Source organism: Rhinolophus sinicus, linkage group LG07, assembly GCF_036562045.2.
Source record: "Rhinolophus sinicus isolate RSC01 linkage group LG07, ASM3656204v1, whole genome shotgun sequence".
In the NCBI taxonomy this organism is placed as follows: domain Eukaryota; kingdom Metazoa; phylum Chordata; class Mammalia; order Chiroptera; family Rhinolophidae; genus Rhinolophus; species Rhinolophus sinicus.
Window position 1 is genome coordinate 114,219,287 of NC_133757.1, and position 21,017 is coordinate 114,240,303.

Below are 21,017 nucleotides of genomic sequence, written 5' to 3' on the forward strand. Positions count from 1 at the left end.
TTTGGAGAAAAAGCAAACAAAGTGATTGGGAAGCTGTTTGGACAAAGAGGTATTTTTTCCCTGCATGGTCAGAGGCTTGAAAAAGGGAGGGAGCCAGCAGATTCCTGGGGCTAAAACGTTCCAGACTGAGTAAGAGCATGGCAAATGCCCAGAGGCTTGAAGGAACTGGGCTTCCCAGATAGCAGAAGGAAAGGATCTCGGGGGCTGGGCTGAGAGGGAGGAATAAATGCCTCAGAGAAGGCGGGAACTGCCAGGCCATTGGAAGGACTTCTGCTGTCACTTAGAAAGAGGCGACACCTGATGGGACTTAACATAGTTTAGAACAACAGTCACTCTGGCTTCTGTGTTTCAATTTCTCAGTGAACTGTGAAGGTGATCAGGAAGATGATTTATTTAAAATCTTTAAATAGGAAATTGAAGAATAAATGATAAGAGTAGTAGCATTTATTTACGGACAGCTTTACCACATGGCTCAACTCTGTATGGATTTAGCATCACAGTCTCATTTAATCCTCACAACTGGCAGAGGCAGAAGTACATAGATTACCTCTGTTGTACAAATAGAACTCTTGAGTGTACAGAGTTTGAGTAACAAGATCTCAGGGCTAGCAAGTCCCATTGAGAAAATCTGTTGCTAGATAATCGGGTCCATATTCGAACAGGTCTTCTTTCCTAGATGAGACATTAGATGAGATTTAAATATTTTATGTGTGTATTTACCCATGTATATTTTAAATTTTTTCTTTAAAATTCTGACTTTTTTCTACTAAGAAGCCCAATTATTACTTTTTAATAAAACATTGCCTTTCACGTTAATGACCATGATTGAACGAGAATATCTTCATATTTCCACGTACTGTATTTTGTAGCAGGGACTGAAGGTGAGCAAACAGTTTTCTGTAAATCATGTCAGATATTACTTAAATTAACATATGAATGCTCACCAGTGGGAGTATATTTAAAACATTGATTCCTACATGTGTGCTCCTTATGTCTTGACAGTCCTTATCTAATACAGGTGAAAAGTAAACATGCTGTTTTTCGATGTATAGTATCTTTTTTTCATTTTGACGCATGATTTGCATGATAAGTCAATCTTTCCAGGAAAATAGCAGATTTTGAAGTGGATTAAAATGAGTCAGTATTTGCCTTAAATGTAAACCCTCCTCTCATCTTTGAAACATCTGCTCAAGTTCCAGTGACATAAAGTCCAAAGTGCATTCACTGTTTTCAAAACTCTATAAACGTTTTTTGAGAGCCCTGGGGAACCAGTTGAGTATAAATCCCAGTGGAAATACGATCACAGTGACCAATCACAGCTTTCAGCAAGTCGGAAGCATACCTTACTTTGCGTTTCATACAGAAAGGCTAGGCTTCCCTGTGGTAGGCTGAATAATATTCCCCCAAAGATGTTCAGATCCTAATCTCTGAAAGTTGTGAATATGTTACCTAATATTGTGAAAAGAGCTTTGAAAACATGGTTAAGGATTTTAAGATGGGAAGATGCTCCTGAATTATCTACGTGAGCCCAATGTACCCACGAGGGACTTTATAAGAGGGAGACAGGAGATCAGAGAGGAGGAGGAGAAATGACAACTGAAGCAAGAAATTGGAGTAATGTGAGGAACCACGAGTCAAGGAAAGCAGGCAGCCTCCAGAAGCTGAATAAGACAAGGAACTAGATTGTACTCTAGAGCTTCCAGAAGGAACTAGCTCCGCTGACACTTTGACTTTAGCCCACTGAGGCTGACCTTTAACTTCTGACCTCCACAGGTGTGAGATAATACATTTGTGTTGCTGTAAGCCACTAAGTCTGTGATAATTTGCTATAGCGGCAATAAGAAACTAACACACTCCCTTATTTCCCTTAGGTTTCTGCTCCAGTGTTGTCTTACAGGTGATGTTTTCTCTGAACTCTGTACAAAAGAGCAGCGCTCTGCCTACCAACCTGCCACCCTGTAGTCTCTTTCCTCTTCCGTGTACACTCTGCTCTGGAGACTCCTCAGTGCAGGGCTTTACTGTGGAAGACGGCCTCATTTGGTTAGTTTCAGGAGTCCCTGACCCATCATTCCAGCACAGTCACACCTTACCATGGACCCTTTGTACGCACCCTCGACTTGGAGCCTGCAGAGCCCACTTGCAGTTCTGATGGCTGCTGACAGCAGACCCGAATGAGCTTTTCCCTGGGTGCCTCTTGGCAGTATGTGGTTTCTCTAGCTCTCAGGGCCCCCAGCCCTCCCCAGTGCCTTTCCTCAACTTCTTAGCAGCTGCTGATGCTATGTGGGTAGTTTTCTGCATTTGGGGCCTATAGCCACTGACTCATATTTGGGCATTTGTAAGACTGCTCTGTCACTTACTTTTGTTATGGATATTGTCTGTGGGATTTGGGCCTTTGCTTGTTGTTTATGTGGGGGATTCAGAGAGATCCCCAAACTATGTCTCCGATGCCCTCTCTTCTCAGAATCTTTTAATATCACTTTAAATATTCACAAATCTGGGATTTTTTTTTTTTAAAATAGGGTTTGGAGAAATACCAAAAAGACAAAAAATACATTACTTAGAGATTTTGAAACCAAAATTATTAATCAGCACTTACTGAATAAACTGTGGGCCCAATACACACTTATACTCACTGTTTTCCTGTGACAGACTTCTCTCATTTAGCAGGAAGTCCAGACATTTCACACACCCCGTGTTAGGCACTGTGCTGAGTAGTTGTGGCCATTGGGTCACATATTCCTCGTAGCCGTAGGAGGATGTGTGAGATCCACGCACATGACAGACTCGGGCTAAGTGAGTGTGTTTGATTTGCTCAAGGTGGTGGGTAGGATATTTACACAACCCTGGCTCCTGAGAGTGATAAAAAGTCAAGGGCTCGCAAGAGAGATGCAGTGAGGGGGAGGCCAGAAGAGAATATGTGGAGAAACTGAGGCAGAAAACCTTCCCATGGGCTGGGTTGGGAACTTTAGTAACAGGATGGGCATGTGGGTGACCAGGAGCTATCAGACCTGACCATGGGGAAAAAGGGTGACACGATTTCTCATCTTAACTCCTGAGTGAGTCAGTGCTGAAAATTCACTACCTGCCCTCAGAAACAACCAGGTTGAATAAGAGGGGGAGGAATGCTATGGACTCCAGAAGATGCCACTGTTTTACAAACAGAACAATAAGTTGTCAGTCTTTTAGCAAGTCAGCAACCTTTTAGAAAATCTATTGAGTTATTGTGTCACTGTTCTTAAAATATGGGGAATAAAAGGCCACTCTATCTGAGTAAGCAAGGAGTGCTTTCAATGCTGCCATTCCATACAGCAGACAAAAACCCAAACAAACAAACAAACAAACTTTCCTACATATACCACCAATTGATTTTAATTAGAAAATACCTTTTCGAGGGTTGGACTTATGTCAGTCATTCACATTAAATATGAATTTCTCCAATTAAATTGCTGTTTTAAAATGTTATGTGTAAAAGAAAGGGCAAGAATATATTATTTGTGTTAAGAGGCACTTTAGTGAAAAGTGGATGCAGTTGGGGGATTTCAATAGACCAAAAGCATAACAAATATATTCAGCTAAAAGGAGGGAAAAGGATGACCAAAAGGATGCTAGCAATACATTTCCCCTAATTTACCATTTCCTTAAGTGTTTTTATGGTTAAAAATGTTCTCCCTGAAAGACTTTGAATGCCACAGATTGCTTGTAGTTCATGTTTTAAAACAGCAAAAATATTTTGATTCTGTCAAACTCCTAAAAAGGGTTGACTCCAATTTCTTTCTGTCTTATATTTAAAATCTGCCAGAGAAACATGACTTATTGTGCAGGTTTCTCCCGCTTTCCAAAAGTAGAGCGTTCCTACGAAAACTTTTGTAAGCTGAAATGGCATAAGGTGAAGAGGCAGCTACCTTAGGACACATCTTGCTAACGGATGCACAAAATAAATGGAGATACAGCACAGGTGCTCACAGATGCAGTTCAAAGCTCTGGTGTCTTGATGCTGAGATGCTGAGTGTGGTTCCCGGGGAAGGAGCTTGGCGACTCTTGCTGCTCGGGGTGTGTGCTGACTTATAACAGCCCCCTGCAAAACAAATACTGAGTGTTATTTTTGCTTTTCACCTTTTTTCATAAAAGCAAAAATCATCTTCAGATTTCTTTCAGTTAGTGAAAACAGGTATTAATGTAGGTCTGTCATGAAAGTGAAGTGATGTACACCGTACAGTGTTGTACAAAGTTTCTTCCTTAAAAAAAGAAAACAAATGCAGCAGCATAAAGCCAACTTTCAAAAAGCAGGGGATCCCTACAATGGGATGCTTTGTCTCATGGGGCATTCTCAATTAAAATGACTATAAAGCACCCAGTTCTGTCCATACTTTTAAAGAATGACTTCCTTCCTCTCTCCCTCTGTCCATTCCTGTTTTTCTTTTGTCCCTCCTTCTTTCCTTAAAATGCAAACTGGTGTTGACCCTCTTTGCTAGGAAATATGTGAGACTAATAGGTACACTTTGAACCCTTATTTCATTGGCATGTTGAGTACCAAAGCTTCAAAGCTATCTATGGTCCCAGTTCCGATCATTCTTACCAGGAAATCTAAGCCACAAAAATGTGGTCAAATAACTAATGATGACAAATGCCCTGAATGTTGCAGCTAGGTATTTAACTAAAATAGCTGCTTCCTGATTTGACATTAGTGGAAGGAAAAAGGCCTCTTTACCAAATTAAAAACTCACTTCCAACTTAGAGCTTTCCAAAGTTAAGTCATTGTCAATCTTGCCGTGCTTGACTATACAATCCCCAAGCGTACCTGCATTGTTTCTGAATTCTAAATGTGCTCTCTCTGAGTCAGCTTTACTTACCATCTCCCTCCTCCATTTTAGTCTTCTCATGAACAACTGTCAGGTCTTGACACTTTTTTCCTTTAATTTTTTTTTTCTTTTTTTTTTAGGAAACTGTTTGTTCTTGATTCATTGACTCTTTCCCAGGACATGATATGTGTTTCTGATTAGCAGCAGCCTGGCTTTCCTTTTTGGTTCTTTCATAAGATGTTGTGTGTTTGATCATTGGCAGGTTGAGTGGGACCTACAACTAGGTTGCACTTTGCTCATTTAACATGGCAGATTGATCAATTCAGAGTTTTAGTGAAAGGTGGAACAAATGTACCACGTTGATGTGTTTTGCATGGTTGTCATTTGAGTGGCCATTTTAGCAGTTCTCACATTCACTGTCCCTACCTTCTCAACCAACACCTCCCCCCTCTCCCACAGACTTGTACAAACTATTTGACTTTCAGGAGTTACAACTGTGGTTCTGTTTCTGAGGTTTCGCATACTGCTCGCCTATTAGCCAAAGTCTTACCATCCTTTTATTGTTGTCTTCACATTGTGTTATGCCATATATTACGACATTTTATGACTATTTTCAAAACTAATAGATGGACCTACACACATATGTATACACACAGAGGAGCTGAATAAAACTTGTATTTGTTGGAGAGAATTTCATTATAATTGTTCCAATAGAGGAGTCTATACTAGAAAGCACTCTCTAGGACTTTTAAATGTATTTATTACTGCATATTTTACCTTTCAACATTAGTTCTTCACAATTGATGTGTTCTGTTTGCTTTTGCTTTGTTTTTAATTTTATTTACAATGTCCTTTCAAAATTGTAATAAAGAGGAAAAAAGACCCGCTAGTGTAAGAAGAGCTAGGAAAGAATTCCTCTCCAGTGAAACAAATGCCTTTCTTGAGACGAACGGGACAGGGCCATTTGGTTTGTGGAATGATGTCTCTCATGAGAATAGGCAAGCTGATTGCTCCGTATGACAAAATAAGAAGTTTGAATTCCTCTCGGCACCTGGGAATGAGCGAGAAGGGAAGACAGGCAAAGGCAGAACTGTGATATAAAATTCAGCGGAAGTAAAAGCTCAATGCCGATAGTAACTGATAGAAACATAGGCACCACTCTTTTTTCCCTCCAAATCTGTGGCATATATGAGTTGAGAGGTCTGTTTGGCTTTACTTAAAATGAAGGGACAAGTGTCCTCAATACTATAGAGTGCTTACTGCATCCAGGGGCTAACTTTTGCATTGTAATGTAAATTGCATGTAGGAAAGAGCTCTGAGTACATTAATACCATGAAATACCATGACATAAGTGTTAAATGTTCATTGAAAGCCGAAAGAGATAAAAAGGAATACAAGGCTAAAGGTGAAAGAAAGAAGAGGAAGAAATAACAAGTGTTGTCCAGAATGTAGAAAAAGGGAACCCTTGTGTACTGTTGGTAGGAATGTATGTTTGTGAAGCCACTATGGAAAACAGTATGGAGGCTCCTCAAAAAATTAAGAATAGAGCTACCTTATGACCCAGCAGTTCCACTTCTGGATATTTATCCAAAGAAAATGAAAACACTTAACTCAAAAAGATACGTGCACCCCATGTGAATTGCAGCATTGTTTACAGTAGTCAAGATATGGAAACAACCTAAGTGTCCATTGATGGATGCATGGATAAAGAAGATGTGGTATATACCAGGGGTGCCAAAAAAATGTATACACATTACTTGTATTCATCTTTTGTTATCGGTATATATTGAGTATTATAATTTTAATACAGTTTTTTCCTTTCTTAAAATGTGTATACATTTTTTGGCACGCTCTGTATATTCAATGGAATGTTATTCACCCATAAAAAAGAATGAAATCTGGCCATTTGCAACAAGTGGTTGCACCTTAAGGGCATTATACTAAGTGAAATAAATCAGACAGAGAAAGACAAATACCCTGTGATCTCTTTTCATTATGGAATCTAAAAATAGTAAATAAAACCAAGCTCATGCATTCAGAGAACAGACCGATGGCTGCTAGAGGAAGATATGGGGGGTGAGACAAATGGATGAACTGTTTTTGTTTGTTTATTTAATTTTAGTTTAAATGCATTGCATAAAAAATAAGAGGAAGAGGGAAAAAAAGGGAGGGAGGTAAAGGTATATCAGAGTATTCCTAGGGAGATCATAAACTTTATGTCAGTGCCCTTATCTTCTCTTACTTGGATCTCTTCTTCTTTCCCTTCTTTCCTTCCTTCCCTCCTTCCTGCCCTCCCGTTCTCATTTTCTTCCTTGCAACGAAAGAGAACAGACTGGGGGTAGGAGTGGTGTATACGGATTCTGGGGAAAGGCAGCTTTCAATCCGCAATTCCTGCGTTCTCGTTGGCTACTTGTCTGATGCAGGGCCGTAACTGTGCATGAGTGCTCACATGAGTTTTGCATATTCAGTGGATGAAGTGTATTTGCCTAAATAAGGGGAGGGAGGCCAAGTGTGGGCTCAGGACTGAAGAGCAGACCAGGATGTGGGAGAGAAAGAGGTAACAGGGAGGAAAATGATAAATAAGTTCCTTGGGGGTATAGCACTGGTTTTCAGAGAAAAACCGTATTGGCTAACTGGGGCAAGCTAATGAGGGGTGATTGGTGGAAACTGGGAGTGGTCTGTGCTTTCTTGGGGGCACTATCCCTGACTTTCAGACCATCTCCCTGACATTTAGACTCCTGTAGGTTTCCTTCTCAGCTTTATTATAATGGCAATCAATTATTAGTTGCTTCTTCCCCGTTAGATTGTAAACTTCATGAAGGCAGGGATTATAAAGTGCTTATGTAGTGCCAGGCACATAACCCATCACCACCACCATCATCACCTCCATCATCATGATCATCATCATCATCATCATCACCATCATCATCCACTAAATAGTCCACCTAGAGTAATGCCTAGCACATAGTAAATATTTATTAAATGTTTCCTGAAGGAAGGACACAAAGGGGAGATGCACAGGGAAAAGCATAGACTGAAGAAGTCAATGAATTGGGTTGCTTCTTCCAAAGCGGGTGTTCTCACCTAAAGCTATGTACAGTCGGGTACATGCCATCAAAGGATATGCAATGGAAGGAGAATTTGGTTAGCAAAATTAATATTTATTAGCATTGAAAGATTTGAAAAATAATCCAATTTTAGCAAAATAGCTTTACTTTTTATTGATTTTACAATTTACTTATAGTTCTTTGTGACACCTGTTAGAGTGAGTGAGCCATTGTATAGAAATTGTTTTGGTGGATTCTGGCCCTGAGTTTTACATTGAGATTGTCATGACAAAGATTCCACCCTCCCCTCCTTTCAGTCATGCTTGTGTTTGTTTGTAACTATCCTCTGGCAGGTGATAAGCATTTTCCCGGTACAAAGTATGAAGTACAGTGCTTCTAACAAACTAATCGAGTGAATGTTGACATAAATCATACTGTAGATATGCTGTCAGTGGTAACGAAGGGTGTATCCTTTTCAGAGATTATAAGATTTCCTGCTTCTTAAAAGAACAAGGAGTGGAAATCCAAGTTGAAACTTGCCTGTAGTTATATTGTAATGACTTAACATCATGATTGAAATCAAGGCAGTGATTATTTTATAGCTCGAATTTTGAAATGGAAATACCATAAAGATTATGGTATTTCAGTCGTACAGATGACCCATATTCATATTTATAACATAATTCTCCTTCATTGCTTCTGAATATTTTCTTTGGAGTTTACACATTTTCAAAAAAATTGCAGTCCAAAACCTTAAAGATTTTAATGGACTGTCCCTAAGTGTATTGAAATTGCTCATTTATGAATGATTTTAATTTGTTTAGGTTTAATATAACCTCAAGCATCTGTTATAGAAGAGTACTTTCAGGTATTCCCTGATGATTAATCAAAATTCATATTACAGGAGGCTAAGTAATCTTCCTCAATTTCTTCCATGTCGCAATTTAGGCTTAGTTGGGTAAAATAATTACAGACAAGACTGGACACATCTTATAATTCTGAGAATTCCACTGATTTCCTAACTGGTGCGTGCTATGAATCCTTATTGGAAGTGAAGGCACTCACTGGGACTTTGGATAGAGTTTGAGATGTCCGATTATTTTGTCCTATAATCCAGTTAAATTTTATTGATAAAATAATCCAAACTTACAGAAAAAAATATAATAATAATATAACAAACACAGGGTGCACAATTTGGACTTAACAGATATCATTTTGCCATATTTCCTTGATCCCACACCTTATTTTTATGTGAAAGAAATAAAACATTAAAGAACTCAGCAAAGCCTCATCCCCGTAAGCCTTTCTCCTCTTGTCTCCTCAAAGGTAACCACTCTTCTGGAGTTGGTTATATCCCCATGTGTGTTTTTGTCCTTTTGCTACAAATGGAATGGATTCATAAACAATATTAAAAGTTATATTGTGTACTTTTAAATGTTAAGTAAATGGTATCAGACTGTGTACATCCTGTTGCAAACTTGCTTTTCTTTGTTTTTAAATTTAAGCTTGTATTTTTTTGTGCTGCTAATGCACACACATTTAGTTCCCACATTTTACCATTTGTATCACATTTTACAGGAATAAACCACTGTTTATCCATTCCCCTAGGATGACTAGGACGTTTCCAGATTTCTGCTGTTAGGAGCTTAGTGCAGTGAAAGATCCTGGTATGTGTTTGTCTCCTTTGAGCACTCATATGGGAATTGCTTTCAAGGCAGATTTCTGGAAATGAAATTGGTAACTCATAGGGCAAAGGCAACTTTAACTTTTCTAGATATTTCTAAATTGCTCTCTAAAGCTGTATAAATTTACACTCTCATCAATATTAATGTTTCCTTTTCCCCATATCCCCATCAATCTATGTATGTTATCCATCTTAAATACTTGTCAACTTCAGAAGGGTGAAAGTTAACTTTTCTTTCATTTCCCTGTGTGGAAACAGCTGGTTAAGGTTCCTGACTATGAGACCAGCAGCTACAATTACTTCTTTTTATTTCCTTTAGGATCTCAGGCATAAGGAGTTACATTCATTGTAGTCCCAGGTTCATGATACAAAATTACTGTTAGTCCATGTGTGGCCATTTTTAAACATTTGCCTATTTGTTTGTTTGTTTGTTTTATTTATAAATAATGTCACAGACACCCATGAACTCTCAAACCTTCTCCCTTTGCATCCTATAAACCCTGAATTTTAAAGTGTTTATCATTCCTTTGCTTTTTAGAAGTTTAGAGTGTGTGTTTGCTTTTGCTTGTTTTTGAACTTCATGAAGAGAGTATCATATTGAAAGACTTTTGAGACCATTTTACTTAACATTATATAAGATTCATGCCTGTTGTTGCATGCAGCTGTATGAATAAAACACTATTTAACACTCTCCAGTTGAAAGGGAATTTTTTTTTTTTTTTGTAATTTTTGCTTTCTCGTTGTCCCTGTGGACATCTTGTAGTGAGCATGTGTAAGCCTTTCTCTTAGTTAAATTGCTATGAGTAGAATTGCTGGGTTGTAGAGTATGCAAATTTCCAACCATATAATTTTTAAAAGTTTTTGTAAGAATTACCTGTAAAAGCATCTGGATACTCTGTTAATATTTTATAACTCTTTAATTTCTTTCATAGTCATAGTACCATTCAGGTGTTCTGTGTCATCACAGGTTAGTTTTGCTAAGTTAATTTTTTATAAGACGCTGTCCATTTCACCTAGGTTTTCAAGTAAATTTGAATAAAGTTCATAATATTCACTTATTATCTTTTTAATTTCAGTAATATTACTAATATATCTCCTATATCATTTGTAGTATTATTTGTTCATTCTCTCTTTTTATCCGTTGATATTACCAGAGGTTTCCTTTTATTTACCCTTCAAAGATCTGACTTAGTCTTTATTGAAATTCTTCATCTTCATTTTGTATTTCATTCTTTTGAATATCTCTCTTTTTTTACTTTCTTTGGGTTTATTGTTTGTTTCTAATTTCTTATGTTGGACATTAACTCTTTAATTTTCAGTCTTCTTTTCTAACGTGAGCTGTTAAGGCTGTACATTTCCCTCTCAGCCAGGCCTTAGCTGTTCTTCATACATTTAGATACAGTATTTTTATTTTCATTCAACTGTAAGAATTTTAAAATTTCTTATTTTCTGACCAATGAGTTTTTAATGGGAATTTTAATTTCTCTATTTCCAAATTCTAACTTAATTGTCCTGTGATCAGAGAACATGATTTGTATGATACCTTTTCTCTGAAAAGTTATAAGGTTTGTTTTATGGCCTAAATGTGTGGTCAGCTGTGGTAACTGGCCCATGTGTATTTATGAAGAATGTGTTTTTTTCTTCTGATTCTGTCTCTGTTAGCCTGGGGGTGCCTAGGAGCGTGGATGAAAAGGTTTCTTCATGTCTAGGCATAATATAAGGAAATCTGTAATCAAATTGTGGATTGTCCACTCTGAGATTGATAGATAAACCTGGACCAGATGAGGTGACCCTGGCACTTACCTAGATTAGTTTACATGCAGCATCACTCCAGGATTATTTATGGCAGGTGAGATCTGGAGAGCAGATGTCATGCTAACAGAAAGCTTGGGGGACGTCTCTCCATCTTATTCATGTGTTATGGTCTGCAACTGATAAACTTGAACCACTCTCTGTGCTAAAGAATGTAGCTGAGATCTCAGCGGTGTATCTTGAATGCATTTGCTTCCTTCTCTGTGCTTTAGGTAGGTGAACCTCATTTGATTTACCCAAGGAGTGCTGGGCTTTCAGTCAAATTTATTATCACATTTCTCAAGAAAGTATTTGTGTACCTTAATAAGGTACACATTGTCACGTGTTCTGCCAGGGAGGTTTTCTTTTCTGTGAGTAGTCTGATTAAATCTTTTCTGTCTTATATCATTTTTCTCTTCTTATAGATTTGCATATATATCTTTATGTATTATGGACTTTAAGTCTTTCTCTAATGGGAAATGTAAATATTATCATTACGCTAGGGCCTATTTCTGTTTGTGGTAGTTTTTAATTCAGAAGAATTTCAGCTCAATGTGGTAAGTTTGTAAATACTTTTCTTAATTTTTTTGTTTTGTTTTGTATTTTTATAATTCTACAAATGTTGAAGGAATACTCTGTGCTAGGTACTAGGTCTTGGGGTTAGAGGAGTGAGCACAACAGGCAAAGTTCCTCTGCCCATCTCAGCAGGGGTAATAATTGCTACGGTGAAAAATAAAACAGGGAAGGCTACAGAGAATGTCAAGCACTAGGTGTGAGGCTAGCATTTTATATCTGGTAGTCAAAGAAGGCCTTTATGATTAGATGACATTGGAGCAGAGAACTTACCAGGTGAGGAAGCAAGCAATGTAGATACCTGTTTAAGCAGTCTTTCACTACCTGATGATACAAAATTTGCTACTATGCATTCTTGAAATACATTATTTGAAATTTGCTTTTTATTATTTAGTCCTGAAACCTGCCTAAAATATTGTGTATGGTGTGAGGTAGGGGTCTACTTTCAGCTTTTTCTGTATGGATAGCTATTCCTACACTGTATATTAAACAGGCCACTCTATTTCCAGTATTTTGTAATGCTACCTGTCATATACCGATAGAGCCACATACAACTAAATCTTTTGTATAAGCTCTATATTCTGTTCCATTGGTGTATTTGTTTTCTGTATCAATACTACAGTAATTTAATTACTAAATATGTGTAATAAGTCATGACTTCTAGTTGGTTGAATCTTCTTCTTACTAGTTTTTGTTTGTTTTTTTCTTAATTTGTCCGGGATAGTCTTAGCTTTTTTTCCATTGTAACATGAATTTGAGGATGAGCTTGTCTAGTTTTATGAAATGTTGAGTTTTGATTTTAATTCGATTTATTAGCTCATTTGGTGAGAACTACCAGCTATAATATATTGAGTTTGTCATCCAAGAAAAAGGTATATATTTGTATTGTAAATCTTCTCATCGGTCCTTTAGTAAAGACTACAATTTTCTCTAAACTTTTAACATATTTTTAGGTACACTGAAAATTTTTTTTTTCCAGTTATTAATGGTACTGTTTTCTAGAAGGGGTAATATGGCAGTTCACTTCTATTGATTGGTGACTAGATGTCAGACAATGATCTATATATTTCCATATATCAGCTTATAATCTTCTGCCATAGACCCATCATCTAGCAAGTTTCAATTAATTATATTTTAATTATACTTTTTAAAAGATTATATTTTATAATTGTTTATTATATGTGCTTAAAATGTAATTTATTTTTGTGTAATGACCTTACATCCAGCAACCTTACAGAACATTCTTATTATTTTAATATATTTATTTATATATTAGTATATTAATTTATCCCTTGGACTTTATATTTAGATAATAATGCCATCTGTAAAGAACAAAGATTTTTTAAAATAACTGAACTTTTTAGTTTTTGTCTTTTTGTGTTAGGAATTCTAATACAATGTCAAATAGAGTACATTTTACTATATATGCATATATAAAATAATATATACAAAAGATATAAATTTATAATTTAGTATTCATTAATTACACAATTGAAAGATTCACTGACTTTTCTATTGTTAAACTATATTACTGAGATAATGTAAGTTGATTATAATTATTAAATACATTGTTGAATAAACTTTACTAATATTTTTAGAATTTATGTTAATATTTAGCATACATTTATCTGTGTTTTGAGTAAAACAACCCTCATTTTTCTTATTTTTACTGCCTTTTAAATTTTTTAATCAAGATTACATTAGCTTAATTAAAAGATTTGGGAGATTTGTCTCTGACTACTTTTGGTAACAGTTTGCTTAAGACAGGAATTATATGTTCTTTGAATGTTTGTGACTCTTTTCTGTATAACTTAACTATCTGTGGGTTTTGTTCATTTCTTATATATGATTTTTTAAGCTACTGATTAATTTCTAATATTAAAAATTCAAAATTTCTATTGATCCTTGAGTCATTTGGTAATACCTAGAAAATTGTCCATTTAATCTGATTTTTCAAATAAATTGGCTTGAATTTGTACCACTTCATTATAGTTTTTAAACTTGTATTTTGTTAGTACTTATGACCCTTATTTTTCATTTTCAAAGATTTACTTCTGCCTTGTCTTTTTTCAGTTGATCCATCCTACCAAAAGTAAGCTGAATTTGTTAGCTTTTCATAGACTCATATGCGACTTTTGTTGTTATATTTATTGTGTTGTTTTATTACATTTATATCAATTTTCAATTATCTTAGTATCCTTTTTATCTCTACATTATTTGAAGCTTTCTCCACTGTTATTTGTTACAAGTTTTATTGTTACAATAGATATTCATTCACAGTGGTTAAATATCAAATAGTATTAAAAATAAGTATATAGTGAAAAGTTCTCTCCTAGTCTGACACCATCTGCTCAATGTCCATGTGGAAATTTTATGCGTTCATATTTATACACACCTATGCAATTATTGTCCTGATTTTATTACTTAACATCACATGTATTATATTTTAGAAACCTACCTCTAGTAACATTAAGAAATTTGAATTTTTAAAAAATAGCGGGTTAGTATTCCATTGTATATTTGAAGAATTATTTAATCATCCCACTTTTGATGAGCATTAATGTTGTTTTGAAATTTTTGTAACTATAGACTACGATGCAGTGTGAATGTTTTACTGCATTTAACTTAATCTCTCTTTACACAAATTTTTGTTGAACCATTTGGAAATAAGTTGCCCGTATCATGACACATATGTTTTACTTGTATCTCTGAAGAATAATGACATTTTCCTATGCAATTACAATTTTATCACACCTAAGAAAATTCACAAAATTCCATACATGCTATTCTTATTCAAATTTTCTCAATTGACCCAAATATATCTTTTACTATAGCCTTTTAAGAAAAGTCTAAGGTCCAATCAAATTTCCAATCTGCATTAGGTTATAAACTTTACTCTAAGAACAGACCCCTCTTCCCTTTTTTCTTTTTTTTTTTTATTATTACATGGAGTTTTTGGGTTTTTGTTTGTTTTGTTTTTAATTCTAGGCTAGTTGTTGAATAGATTTTCCCCTATTATGGATTATTCTGTTGTTTACTCATCACTGGATTCAGGTAAAACATTTTCAGCAAGAATTCTGCATAGGTGATCTTGATTTGTCAGTACTGGTTACATCAGTACACACTATTGATGATATTTACTTTGATTGCTTAATGAAGGTGGTGGCCGTATTGATAAAAAACAGGTGTCCTTGTTTGTTGGTACTACTTTCCATCCTTCCCCTACCCCTTTTCTTGCTTTTCAGAGGCAACACATTCCCCCTGAACCTGATTTGTCTCCTGTTTTTGTGTTTTTTGTTTGTTTTGTTTTCCCCCTGAAGGGATGTTAGCCAGTGATCACTGATCTGATAGTATTAAAGTCCAACATCCTTGTCTTTAGTTGAGATGAACGCTAAGGTATAATTTACCCTCAAGAATCCTTCCTGCAGGGTCAGGCTGGGACTTTACCTGAAATTGTATCTTTGCTCATCTTCTTTCCCCTCCCTTCCCTGCTTTCTGTACTCCCTTACCAGTATTCATGAAAGCATTTCTTTAGCAAGTCACTTGCATATGATTGATTCCTCATATCATGGTATTTTTCTCGAGAATCTGAAATAAGACCATTGTTATTGAGAGTAGTCTAGAATGCAAACTCAGTTTACTCACTCATATGTCAAATGGCAGTAAGGACCCCATCACTAGTGGCAAGTAGGATATTGCCTCTGTTCAGCTGTTGTATTGCTAAGATTTTCACCTGAGTTGAATGGGGATAAAACAGTTGGAAGAAGATGCAATGCTTTGTGCAAGCTCTTTGGCCTCCATATCTTTAAATAATATGCGTATCCTGTTTTTTATAGTGATAGTTTTATGTGTTACATATCAACTTTCTACTGTGAAAGGTGATGATTTGGCTCTTATATTACTTCTCTCCTCCCCTAATCCACCACTTTCACTCTCCTAATAGAGCTATGTAATATTGTTTATGTTTCTGGGAGTTAATAATTATCAATATATATCCAGTACTTAACTACTATGTAACAGATAACGGGCTAGGCATTTTGAAATGCAGAAATGAACATTCAGGTCAAGGTCAGGGAGCTCACAATCTAATGAGGGACAGAGAAAAGTAATACAAACTGCAATATAGCGATCATTGTGATAAAAGTTAGTACAGGTGAGAGAATGAAACATCTAGATATTACGGGAATAGAATTTCAGGTAGAGGGAATAGCAGTCTCAAATGCACTAAGACTGGAGCATGTCTATCTTGTAGGAATAGCAACTCTGAATGTGCAAGAAGAGTTACTAATAAGAGAGAAAATCAAAGGAGAAATAGGTAGTTAGTTCCTACTTGTTCTTAAGCTAGGGTCAGAAAACTTTTTTTGTAGAGTCAGATGGTAAATATTTTCCACTTTGCGAGCATTCAGTCTCAATTGCAACTACTCACCTCTCTTGTTGAAGTGCGAAAACAGTCAAAGACATTATGTAAATGGGTGGACATGGCTGTATTTTAATAAAACTTCATTTACAAAACTTTTGACATGTCATTGCAATGACTCTGCATTGCCTTTCTTGCAATCAAGATATTACTAGATCAAAGGTTAGCAAATTACCCAAGAGTTATGAATAATTTTTACATTTTTAAAGGGTTGTAAACACGCACACACACACACACACACACACAAACATTGGACAGAGACCATGTGTGGCCATAAAGCTTAGAATATTTACTACCTGACCTTTTACTGAAAAAGTTTGCCAACTCCTGCTCTAGACTCACAAAAATGAGTTGGATACTTTTTCTTATTTTTTTCATTCTCTTAAATAACTTCTCTAATAAAGGGATTATTGCTTTTATGAAAATTTGGTTGGCTTTACCTCTAAAACAAATGATGCCTAATTTTGTTTTGCTTTGTATTTTTTGAGTCAAGGCTATCCTTGACTACTACCTTAAATGATCATTCGTTGTTTTTTTTAATTTCTTCTAGTGCCATTTCAGAATTTATTTTTTTTCCAGAAATATGTCCACTTACTCTAGGTTTTCATATGACCGGCACAGGGTTGTTCATTACATTCCTTTGTTATGTAAGAACTCCAGCTCTCTAAGATACTTTCTCTTTTTCATTTCACATTTAATTAATTTCATAATTTTTTTCTTGTTCACTCTCATCAGACTTTTATCTATGTTATTAATTATTAAAATAATTAAAATTTACTGTTGAGAATATTTTCCATTATCTTTCTTATTCTTTCCTCACTTTTGGAATTATCTTTTCTTCTTTGAATGTAGTCTTTTTCTCCAAATTTTGTGTTGAATATTTAATTTATTTGCTCTAAATCTTTTTTATTTTCTGATTAATGTAACTTATAGCTTTAATTTTTCTTTAATTTTTTTGCTGAGTCTCACAAATTTGGACATCATTTTCGTGATTATTCAATTTTAAGTACTTTGAGACTATTTTTCTCATGTTTCTTAATTGAAAGATAAGTTGATAGTATGTTTTTTAAATTTTCAGACATACAAGATTTATTTCTTTTTGGCTTTAAAATTATTATTTATAATTTTATTGTATTACAGTAAAAGTATTTATTTGCATGTTAATTCTTTGGAATTTCTTGGAATTTCCCTTGGGGAAACATGGGGTTTCCCATGTATCTTAGACATGGCATTTTTGTTAATGCTTTAAATAATCTGTATTTTTTATTTAGTGGATAGGAAGTTCTCTCTAGAACTATTGCCCTAAGTTTATTAATCATACTCTTCAAATGTTCTATAGCTTCTTTATTTGTTTGATCTATCTACTTTTTAGAAGATACCATACATTTTCAATTAAATTGCTTGCTTTTAAAAATTGAATTTGACATAAATACAGAACAGTACAAAAATATAAGTGTACAGTACAGTGAATTATCATAAAATTGAAACACTCAGGTAATTGCTACACAGGTTGTAAAATAGTACATTACCACAACCCTAGAACTGCCTTTGTGTCCCCGTCAATCACTAGACTCCATTTATCCTGAAAGGTAGCCATCAGAGTTCTCACACCATAGAGTTGTTTTGCTTATGTTTAAACTGTATTTGAAGTGAATCATATAGTATGTATATTTTCACATCTGTTTTCCAACACTATGTGAGCCATCCATATTATTGTACATAGCTATTGAGCATTTTGTTTTTTATTGTCTTATAGTATTTCACTGAATAAATACAGTGATACTTGTATCCATTCTACTGTTTAGGGACATTTGCATTATTTTTAGTATTGGCTATTATAAATAAAGCTACTACGAATGTTCTCATCCATGTCTGTTGGCACCTGGATGTCCTTCATTTTTATTGGGCATATTCCTAAATCTCACTTCCTAGGAGTGAGATTTATTGGTCAAAGGATATGTGTATGTTTAACTTAGCAGACACTACCAAACAACTTTTAAAATAATGATGCAACAACAGTTTACACTCCCAGAAGCAGAATATAGGAGTTCTGGTGGCTCCATGTGTGTGCCACTCCTGGTATTGTCAGTTCTTCTCAAGTGAGCCACTGTTATGGTGGGAATTAATATCTCATTGTGGTTTTAGTTTTAATTGCCCTGACAGCTGATAGTACTGAGCAGTTTTTCACAAATATATTGGCCATTTTATAAAGTGTCTGTTCAAAGCCAATCTGGCTCCCTTAGAAACTAAAACAGGGCTTGATGATGCTGGGAAATTCTCAATCTCTCGTCTCTGCATAGCCTCAGTTCATTTCATGAGCATTTTCTCAACATGGCCGCAGGCATGGCCAGTGGTTGTTCTGGGGTCACATCTCAACAACTTCCGAAAGACAAGAAAAGATAAATCTAGTTCTGTTAAGAAATATCCCAGGTCAGGTCACATTCCTATATCCTGCACCTGGGGAGATGATGACTTTTAGCCAGATCGTGATATGCTCATATTTATAATATGGTACAGAAATAATTTACCTCGCAGGGGAAGGAAGCTACCACGGTATATCATGTCTATTTCTTGCATGAGATGCTTTTAGGGAGTTGGGGCTATTCCAGTGCACAGTATAAATACTTTACAACCAAATAAATAGTTGTAAATAGCAGTACAATAGTCTCTGAATTTAACAGGAGCGTTTAAAATAAGCCCTAAAGCAGGAGGAGGAATATAAATGCATTTCTTGGAACTCGTTTTTATGATACGCACATATTTGAAGACTATCCAAATTTTCAGTTTGTTAGTTTAGAGCTGTTGATTATAAGGGTTTGTTAACACTGAAAATAGCTCAACATTTTTTTTGTAACCTGCATTTTCTGCAAACTTTCAGGTGATTGGAAGATGTATGCTGGTGTCTTTGGTAACTGTGTGCAGCTTTGCAGAAGTTTTGAGTATGACTCATATAACAGTACAATCCTTCTGGCCATTGATCTAACTTCAGCAATTTTTCTTCATAATTTATTTTAAATAGTGTAAAGAAGGAGAATGTTATTTGATATAGAAAGAACATTTTTTCCTCCTTTAGAATTTATCTGACTGCCCGTCTGAGCAAAGACTTCATCTCAATTTATTAGTTCAGCCATTTAGCATAAAATAGAAAATTGCAGTGTGGCTCTGTGCTAGTTAGAGATGGAAAGTTGTTCCCTGGGATACTGACTGTTCTACTTTTAATTCATATTTCTTTAGAACTATTATGTTTCTCCTTTTGGGAAACAAAGACCTCTCCTCTCCCCATTATGTTTATTCATTAGGAGAGCTGTGTAAATGGAAGGACGGGGAGGAAGAGGAAGAGAAATAGAAGAATCTTCCTTTAGTTCTCTTTTTCAGAAACTTCAGCAAGATTGAATGAGGGAAAACTACCTGTTTCTGTTTTTTAAGAGATATAACAGCTGGGTAAAAGTATTTACTTTGGCTGTAGAAAAATCCTGACTTGGTATACTTAAAGCAAATTATGTAGGGTTTAGGTAGACAACATAAAAAGGAAATGATGTTGCCTCAGATATTTGAATGGTAGACCATTGACATGGTAACATTTTCTCAGGTGCCAACATGACAGAAAATGGTTCAGACCTCCTCCACGCTACTTTCTTAGTGGCTGTTTCTTTCTTGTGTTATCCTGAACTTCTCCCCATCCCCGCTTCTCACACATGTTTTTTGTTTGTTGTTTATGTTCAGACATTCAGAAGCATATTTAATGGTGTGTGTAAATGTAGCTTCAGCGTAATGATAATGTCCAATTCTCACTGAATCCAGAACCACCTAAAATATGGCCAAATGTGATACCTAGGATTTCTTTTCTTTTGGTATTTGCTTTATGGACACTTGATTAAGACAGTTAGTAAGGTTTAAAAATGTTTTATCTTTCTTACCGTTTCAAAGTAAACCATTTAATTTTAGCTTACATTTTTAATTCATTTTAAATTTATAATCATGACAATAGTTCATACATGAAAAAAATCATACATGATATCATTACCTACCAAATGATTATTCTCTGTATTACTTTTCAAGCTTTAGGTATATGCATGTTTTTATGTCATTGTAATTACTGTTTAATTTTGAAATTAGTTTTTTTTTTAGTAATTTGATGGAACAACATGAAAATGAAGAATATATATCTTTTATTTAATTTAGGAGATCACCTAATGCTGAGAATCAGAAAATGACTATTTTCTAGAATCATTGTGATTTTAAACTTGTCACACTTAGATGGTGATTTTAGATACTGATGTATTGGCTTTAAGAAATAATTTTTATCTTTTAATGTTGAGTAAGACTCACAATTGTTATGTGCATGACAGCAGCTATACAGAATCATTCTAGCTTTCTAAATATTAGATTTGATTGTGTTGCTAGGAAACCCCAAAATAAAAATAAATAAAAATAAGCAGGAAACAGGTTATAAAATTTTAATTTTGTTGTTATAAACAGTGGAGTCTGGGATTATGTCCTTTTATCAGAACAGTTGTGTGTAAAATGTTTTCTACGCAAGTTAAAAAAAAAAAAAAAGACTCCTTACAGTGCAGTGATCATTTCCTGTTTCATTTTTCATTTCTTTTTGCTTAAAGAGCTTTTGTCCCTGGCTAGGAGTTGCTTTAAATCTCTGGGAAGGTCTGTTCTGAATTTACTACTTCTGCATCGGTTAAGATCCCTTTTAA

At 35.2% G+C, this 21,017-nt stretch overlaps 1 protein-coding gene across 1 annotated transcript in view; it reads left to right on the forward strand.

Moving 5' to 3' along the window:
* SLC7A11 (solute carrier family 7 member 11) overlaps positions 1-21,017 on the forward strand; it is a 379,319-nt gene that overhangs the window by 164,096 nt on the left and 194,206 nt on the right. The window lies entirely within an intron of this gene.